We start from the raw sequence: 8,977 nt of genomic DNA, 5'->3' as shown, positions 1-8,977 counted from the left end.
GAGTTCAAGCCCTGCATTGGGCTCTGTGCTAACAGCATAGGGTCTGTTTGGGATTCTCTACTTCCTCTCTTTCTGCCTCTCCCTTGCTCATGTGTGGGCTCTCTCAATAAATAAATTAACTAACTAAAAAAAAAAGTATCTTTACTTAATGACCCAATAGAATTCTCATGTGATATATTTTGTACTGATACATTTTGTCATAATGTTCTCCAATAACTTTCTTTCTACTATGGTAATTGGTTTTTTTAGAATTTCTATCTTTCCAATATCATTTTTAATAATTTATGCTCTTAAATTATATTCATATTTTCTTCCATTTATATTTTCATACAGAGTCTCATATTCATTACAGTCTCTTATGATTCTAATTTCCCCCAAAGGTCTGGTTATTTCTTTATTGTCATTTATTGATTGGGTTAGCTAAAATGTTATCTCTTTTATTATCTTTTTTTGTTTTTTTTTCAGTATTACAAATGATATACTTTATTAACCCAGCATTTGTTCTACTGCTTCTTGTTGTCTCGTGATTCTGTCCCTGAGGTATCACTTTGTGGCCCCCATATTGGTCCTTTTCCACGATTTTAAGCCCCACTAGGGCTTGCAGGACCCTGTGGGCCATGTTCTTGGAGCCTCTGCTGAAGTGGCTGGGCATGACCCCACTTCTCCAATGGTCCCCACAGGTCCTGGTCCTGGAGGTGACCCCAGTGGTGCCTGGGAGATACAGGTGCTGTGATGTGTAGAACCAGTTCTTGTCAATCGTAGCAAGCTCTTTAAGTTTGGCTAGCTTGACAGTGTCCACCCATTAGAAACTTTCAGCTTCCCAGACTTTCTGAGGTAGACTTCCAGAGTGCTGATGAACTCCTGCTGGTTCACGTCATTTTTGTTTTTGTTTTTTTTAACATTTATTTATTTTTGAGAGACAGAGAGAGGCAGAACATGAGCAGGGGAGGGGGAGAGGGAGATACAGAATCTGAAGCAGGCTCAGAGGAGCTGTTAGCACAGAGCCTGACGTGGAGCTTGAACTCATGAACTGCAAGACCATGACCTGAGCTGAAGTCAGAAGCTCAACCGACTGAGCCACCCAGGCACCCCGGTTCATGTCTTTTATATTAACTCCAGACATCCTTTGGCCTCCATGCTATCAGCTAGGGGACTCTTTTATTGTCTTAATATTAATGTTACTGATGTTGTTTTACTAAACATTAACCAATTTTTAGTCTTCAGTCTTTTTTCTTTGTCAATTCCTTTCTTCTACTCTCATTTAACCAATTTTTCTTTGTTTTTATAACTGAGGTAAGTGTCTATTTTTATCCTTACTGGTTTATTTATACAGGTTCTTAAGTATATGTATTTTTTTCTGAGTACTATTTTAGCTGGATACAATTGGTTCTGCTAGGTAGAGGTATAATTATTAGTTTCTAGATATTCTGAATTTTTGGTTGGGAGTTCCTTCAATCACAAGATTTTTTTAATGAAACTTTTAAATTAATTTTCAATTAATGTTGTCAATTAATTTTCAGGTGACAGGATTTTTACTTTCTAGTTTTAATTACCTTTGAGCAGAAAATATTGCCTTTGTTCTTTCTACTTTTAAAAATTTGTTTAGTTTTTGATGTGCATGATACATAACCAGTCTTTAAAAATTGTTTTAACGTTTATTTATTTTTGAGATAGAGAGAGACAGAGCATGAATGGGGGAGGGTCAGACAGAGGGAGACACAGAATCCGAAACAGGCTCCAGGCTTCTGAGCTGTCAGCACAGAGCCCGACGCGGGGCTCGAACTCAGGAACCGTGAGATCATGACCTGAGCCGAAGTTGGCCGCTTAACCGACTGAGCCACCCAGGCGCCCCATAACCATTTTTCTAATAAGCACATTAAAAGAAGGTATATGCTGTTTTCTTTAAAGAGTTTGATATTTATTTATGCCCAACCAAATTGTAACATATTAATGTTATAACTTCATAATTAATATTTAGTTCTATGTGTCTCCTTACTTTCAACCTTTATAATTTTTTTGAGAAATAAATTAAAATCTCCTTCTACCAATACAATCCTGTCTGTATCATATTGTATTTTCTATATTTTAAATCTTGTATTCAGTGAAATAAAAATAATAAAAGGGAAGATCATAAAACCAAAAGCTGTTTTTTTTAAAAAAAAGATAACATTAATCAACTCTAGGCATATTAAGACATACTGAGAAACATCTAGAGAGAGACAGAGACAGCGCAAAGTTATCTATATCAAGCATAAAAAAGGGACTATGACTATAGGTCCTAGAAGTAATCAAAGAATAATAAACAAATATCAGGAGTATGTTTACGTCAATATATTCAGCAATTCAGATCAAGCAGACAAACTACTTGAAAGACAAAAAATTATCTAAAGTAATTCAAGAGAAAAATAGAAAATCTGAGATGCCCTGAAAGTATTAAAGCATTTCAATTTATAATACAATAAAGAAAACCCCAGGCCCCAATATCTTCAATAGTGAGTTCCATCAATCATTTCAGGAAGAAATAATACAAAAACTACATAAACCCCTTTAGGAAGTAGAAGTATGGACACTTCCCAACTTCTTTTTATAAAACTAGCATTGCCTTGATACCAAAATAAGACACAGACATTACAAGAATCTCTTATGAATATAGACACAAAACCTTCAACAAAATATTACCAAATCAAATCCAACAATCTCTAAAAAAGGTTTTTACACCATGACCATCTACTTTTTTTTTCTCAGGAATCAACAGTTGGTTCAAGATTTGAAAATCAGCCAAATGTAATTCAACATATTAACACACAAAGGAAGAAAACCACATGATTATCTTAATAGATGTGAAAGAATGCATTTAACAAAATTTGGCATTCACTTATAAATTAGTAACAGAAATTTCTTCAATCTAATAAATGGTATGCACAAAATACTTACATTTGACATCTTCAATGATAAAATACCTTTTCCCTAAGATTGGAGGAAAAAACAGAAACTTTGCTCACAGCCATTCTTTTCCACCATGCAAAGGAAGTTGTAGCCAGTGCAAGAAAAAAAGGAAAAGAACAAAAAGGCATGGAGAGAACACAGAAATGTCTTAAACTCTGGGTCTGGAATTCTTTCTTGTCCAGCAAGAAAGCGGGACGCAGGATTAAAATTTGAGAGAAGCTGATGTCTGGGGGAAGACAAGAACTCCTATTAAGGGTCCTTGCTCCGTTTTTATTAGGATCAGAAGGCTTACAAACATGGTGATGGATGTGCATAAAAAGACAATGAAACTGTGAACAGTAACTTATGGGCGTGAGGGAAAGGGTGCTTTGAAAATATGCAGTGTTAGGGGTTTGGGTTAATACAAAACAAAACCTGGCAGTGGAAGGTCTGTTTGCCTAAACTGGTCTAGGGGATAAGAAAGACAGAGCATGCTACCTCAGGGTCAACAAGGCACCTTTCTGTTGCTAATTAGCTCTGCTCAGGGCAACTTTGCACAGTGGTCTATAGCAGATTTACCTGTTTACCTAATTTGGTCCTTCCTTCCTTCCTAATTTGGTCCAGCTTTCTCTATAGTACTAAATTGGGGATTTTCCCCTCCCTGACTTAATCTTTTTTACCTCATATACCTTTGTCCTATATGGGGACCTTTGCCTCACTTTACATATTCTTATTTGCCTAAATCTTGTTTACCCAAACTTGGGTGTGTACATCCTATAGTTTTCTAATTCTTTATGCCTTGTTAACCCATCAGTGCAGGCTCAGGGAATTCCCAAGCTTATTCACACAGGAAGATGTGAAAAACTGTTCTTACTCTAAGACAACATAATCATGATCATGTACACTGAAAATCCTAAGGATAAAAAAAAAAAAAAAAAAACTATTACCCTCCTGGCTCTTCCCGTGTTTGGAACTAGAGAGTGTTATGCTAAGTGAAATAAGCCATACAGAGAAAGACAGATACCATATGTTTTCACTCTTATGTGGATCCTGAGAAACTTAACAGAAACCCATGGGGGAGGGGAAGGAAAAAGAAAAAGAAAAAAGAAAAAAAAAAGAGGTTAGAGTGGGAGAAAGCCAAAGCAAAAGAGACTCTTAAAAACTGAGAACAAACTGAGGGTTGATGGGGGGTGGGAGGGAGGGGAGGTGGGTGATGGGTTTTGAAGAGGTCATCTTTTGGGATGAGCACTGGGTGTTGTATGGAAACCAATTTGACATAAATTTCATATATTAAAAAAAAACTATTACCATTTGTAAGCAAATTAGCAAGTCCAAAGGATACAAGCTGACTATAAAAAAATTAATTGCATTTGTACTCTGACTATGAAAAATTAGAACTTGAAATTGTGATTACTACCACTTAAATTGTACTCTAACATGAAATAATCAGGGATAAATTTAATAACATACATGCCAGATCTGTACATATAAACTGCAACATATTGCTGAGAGAAATTAATGATCTAAATTGATAGAAAGTTGTGTCATATTCATGGATCAAGACATAATATTGTTAAGATGTAGTTTCTACCCAAATTGGTCTATATATTCAACATAAAATCAAATTAAAATCTCAGAAGTAGAACTTGAAAACCTGATTCTAAAATTTGCATTGAAAAGAAAGGACCTTTAAAAGCCAAACAGTGGAGTGTCCTGTCCAAAGTTAACTTTGGTAATGAAGAAGGGGATGGGCTGGAGGTGGCAGGTCTATGCACAAAGAAATATTAATGGGTTATATAACTTAAGTTCAAAGTTGAAGACTTACCTATAAGAATAAATATATAGAATAATATAACAGACTACAGAAATACATTCATTAATATAACACCAATGATTTGAATAAAGGGGGCCAAGGTAATTTAATGGGGACTGGATACTTTTTAACACACAGTAATGGAAAATCATATAACCAAATAGAAAGATAGGAACCTCAACCTTTACGTAACAATACACATGAAAATTAACTCAAATAGCTGTAAACATACAAACTAAGCTTTTAAAAGTTTTAGAAGAAAGAGAGGAAAAAATATTTGTGGCCTTGGGTTAGGCAAATACTTCTTAGCTTACAAAACAAAAATCAATAATTTGACTTCATCAAAATTAAATCTTTGGCTTTTCAAAAAACATTGTTAAGAAAATAAAAATGTTAGCCACAGACTGGCCAATTTAATGTTTTTTTAGGTTATTATTTAAATTCCAGATAGTTAACATACAGTATAATATTAATTTCAAGTGTATAATATAGTGAAGATTGGCCAGTTTAAACTCCCACACATCCATGGACACATATACACACAAATATATATAAAGGTATATACCCATAATATATATCAATAACAACTTGTCAACTAATAAGAAATATATATATTGGTCTCTGCTCCAAGTTCCTGCTAATATTTGGTTTTTGACCATAGTTCCTGACACAGAGCTCCTAAATTCCTTGGAATTTCCTGGGTTATAGGTGCATCTTTTGTTCTAATAAGGTGACTCTTATGGGGCTAGTGGATTAGGACTGATCACTAAAGGTCAAGTCATGACAAGAAGCTTGGAACTTTCAGCTCTACATTCCATTCCCTGGAGGGAGGAAAGGGGATCACAGCTGAGTTAATAATTGATCATGTCTTTGTGATGAAGCCTTTGTAAATATTCCAAAAGTACAGAGTTCAAAGAGCTTCTGAGTTGGTGAACATATCTATGTGCCAAATACCCCAACTCCACAGAAGCAGAAGCTCCTGCATTCAGGGCATGTGTAGACCTTGCCCTAAGCATCTCTTTATGTGGCTGTTCACGTGTATCTTTTAAAGCATCCTTTATAATAAATCAGCAATAGTAAGTAAACTATTTCCCTGGGTCCATAGAGTGGGTGAAACACTCTAGCAAATTATCAAACCTAAGGAGGGAGTCATGGGAACTTTAAATTTGCAGCCAAGTTAGACAGTATCTGTGGGTAACCTGGGAACCCACTTCTTGCAATTGGCATCTGAAGTGGGAGGCAGTCTTATGGGATTGAGCCCTTAATCCATAGAGTCTGCACAAACTGGTTAGTGTCAGAATTGGGCTGAATTGTTAGTACACCCATTTGGTGTCAGAGGATTTGTCAATGTGGAAAAATATCCACATATCTGGTATAGAAGTGTTGTGAGTAAAGAAACTAAGTGTTTTTCTTTTTCTTTTTCTTTTTTCTTTTTCTTTTCTTTTTTCTTTTTTTATGTAACTTAATAAGAAAACAACCTAATTGAAGATAAGTGAATGCCCAGTAAGCACAGTAACCTCATTAATCATCAGGGAAATGCAAATTAAAGCTACATTGAAATCCAATACATACCCACCAGGATGGCTAAAATTAAAAAGACTGACACTACCAATTTTGGGGGAAGATGTGGATTAACTGAAATTCATATATTGTTACTAAAAATGTAAAATGATACAGCCACTTTAGAAAAGATCTGGGCAGTTTCTCATAAAGTTAAACATACCATAAAATATACAAGTTCCATCCCTAGATATTTGCCCAAGAGAAATGAAAATATATGCCCAGACAACACTTGTTCAAGAATATTTGTACAGCTTTATTAATAATAACCAAAATATTGGAATAACCTAAATGCCCATCAATAGGTGAATGAGTAAGCATAATGTGGTATATAACTACAATAGATGTTCTCACCAAGAAAAAGAAACTAGCTACTGATTACCATGCAAAACATAACTGAATCCTAAAAAAAAAAGTATGTTGAGCAAAAAATCCAGGTATAAGATAATATTATATGATTCCATTTATATGAAAGTCTGACTATAGGAAAAATTAATCTATAGTGACAGAAGTTAGGTTTGCTGTTGTCTGGGGTCAGGGTGGGGGTGGGGATTTCCAGGAGGGGGGCATAAGAAAAACTTTTAAGGTGATGAAAATCTTCTATATTGTGGTAATGTTCATATTTGTTGAAATTCATGGAATACTTATAATGGATGTTTTTCACATAAATTATACTTCAATTTTTTTTTTTAAAGTGAAAGCTGAGCCTTTATTTGGAGATGGTGGTGATTCTGTATGTGAGTGATGGATTTTATATAAGTCACTTGGTTTGCAATGGGAGATTTTATCAAGGAGATTCTTTAAGGAGATAGAGCTGGACTTTGGATTTGGATGTTTGAGTAAAGAGTGCTCAGCTGGTCCTGAATGATGCTCATTGACTTCCTCTCTCCACATATCATGTGAAGTTGAGCATTAGAGGGCCTTTCAGCATAGGACAGAGAAAATTGTTCTGAGGCATCCTCTCTCAGGATTTTTAAATGATGGCACATTTCCATACAGAGATTGTGATGGTTAATATTGTGTGTCAACATACAATGATAGGTACCTGATAGGCACATTGTTGAATGTACTATACTATATTCTATACTATATTGATTACTATGGTGCTATGTCCAGATATATAAAATACATTAAATTTGGGGGTTCTAATTTCCCCTCATAATAAATGATAAATCACCCAGTTGAAAATAGAATATCTTAGGTTATTTCATTATAAGCAGATATGAAGTTTAAATGAAGTTACTGCTAGGCTTCTACTTCTACAGCAAAAAAAAAAAAAAAAAGCTGAGGCTTGAACTTCTCTTCTAATTTGTTTTCTACAGCTCTTTCCTTATATTTCATGTATAATTAAAGAATATATCATGTTAAGTAAACCAGATCTAGGTTCAAATCTTAACTTTGTCACATACCCTGGCCCTTGAGTGACAACTCTCTGATTAACTTCTTAACTTTCTCTTCTATTAGTTGGGAATAATATGACTTTTCATGTAGTGAGAGAGCAACCATAGAGGCTAAGCACATCAATGCAATGAAGTAAGGCTTCATTGAGTCAGTGACATTTAAAATTCCTTTATTCACAGGTAGATTATCAACAGATGGAATGAAGGATGTAGGATTTGAGGCAGAACACTGCTTTCAACAAAGGAATAGAGGTAAGAAATTACAGGGTGTGTTTGGCAGTTATACCAGTTTGTATATGGAGTGAGAAATTTTTAGGAGAGTTGTGAGAGTTAAAGCTATAGAGGGCCTTGAATGCCAAGACACAGAATTTGGATTTATATAATTACCAGTGGGGGTAAACAAAAGTTCTTGACCAAGACATTGATTGATCAGAATTATACTTTAAGAAATATATCCTGGTAATGATAAGAGGAATAACTGGAGCTTGAGAAGTCAATTACCAAAATCAAAGACTGTGGCAATTGGGAGTTTACATAAAGTGGAACATCAAATCTAAGATACCATGAGTTGTAAGATGCGTCATTAGTTTATTTACTAAAATGAAATAACAGAAAGCACTCTAATTAAACTATGACACAATACTAATACATCACTGATTGTAGAACATATTCCAGTTTCAGAGATGTTAACATTTTAACAAATATGTATGTTAGAATTGATGAAATATGGTATAATGGTTATAATGAAAAGGAAGAAGAGATTAAAAATTTCGAAAGAATCTGATAACTGAATTACCAAAAATAGAGTGGGAATAGAAGGAATCAAATGTAGATCTGAGACTTAGTTTTACTTTTTTTTTTATTAAGTTTACTTATTTATCTTGAGAGAGACAGAGACAGCATGAGTAAGGGAGGGGCAGAGAAAGAGAGGGAGAGAGAGAGAATTCCAAGCAGGCTCCGCATTGCCAGCACAGAGCCTGATGCGGGGCTCCAACTCACGAAACTGGGAGACCATGATCTGAGCTGAATCTGAGAGTCGGATGCTTAAGCGACTGAGAATTTCTGGGAAGTTGTTGATCAAAGAGTTGGAAATGTTAAAGAACTTGAAGACACAGTTGTTACTTGAGAGTGATATTTGAAAATCATGTACATTGAAGTCATGGGAATATGTGAGGTCACAAAAGAACAGAGAATATAGAAGAAGAGAATAGAATTAAGGACAGAAAGGTACATTTTTGCGGAATAAAAAAGGAACAAAGAAAACAGGAAAAAAAAGGAA

The 8,977-nt window shown here is 34.9% G+C and overlaps 1 pseudogene; it reads right to left on the bottom strand.

Moving 5' to 3' along the window:
- Positions 1-400: 400 nt before the first annotated feature.
- Positions 401-1,123, bottom strand: LOC125166479 (40S ribosomal protein S19-like; annotated as a pseudogene).
- Between the last annotated feature and the right edge of the window lie 7,854 nt (positions 1,124-8,977).

Source organism: Prionailurus viverrinus, chromosome B2, assembly GCF_022837055.1.
Source record: "Prionailurus viverrinus isolate Anna chromosome B2, UM_Priviv_1.0, whole genome shotgun sequence".
Taxonomy (NCBI): Eukaryota; Metazoa; Chordata; class Mammalia; order Carnivora; family Felidae; genus Prionailurus; species Prionailurus viverrinus.
This window is presented reverse-complemented; position numbering and strand designations above follow the sequence as displayed.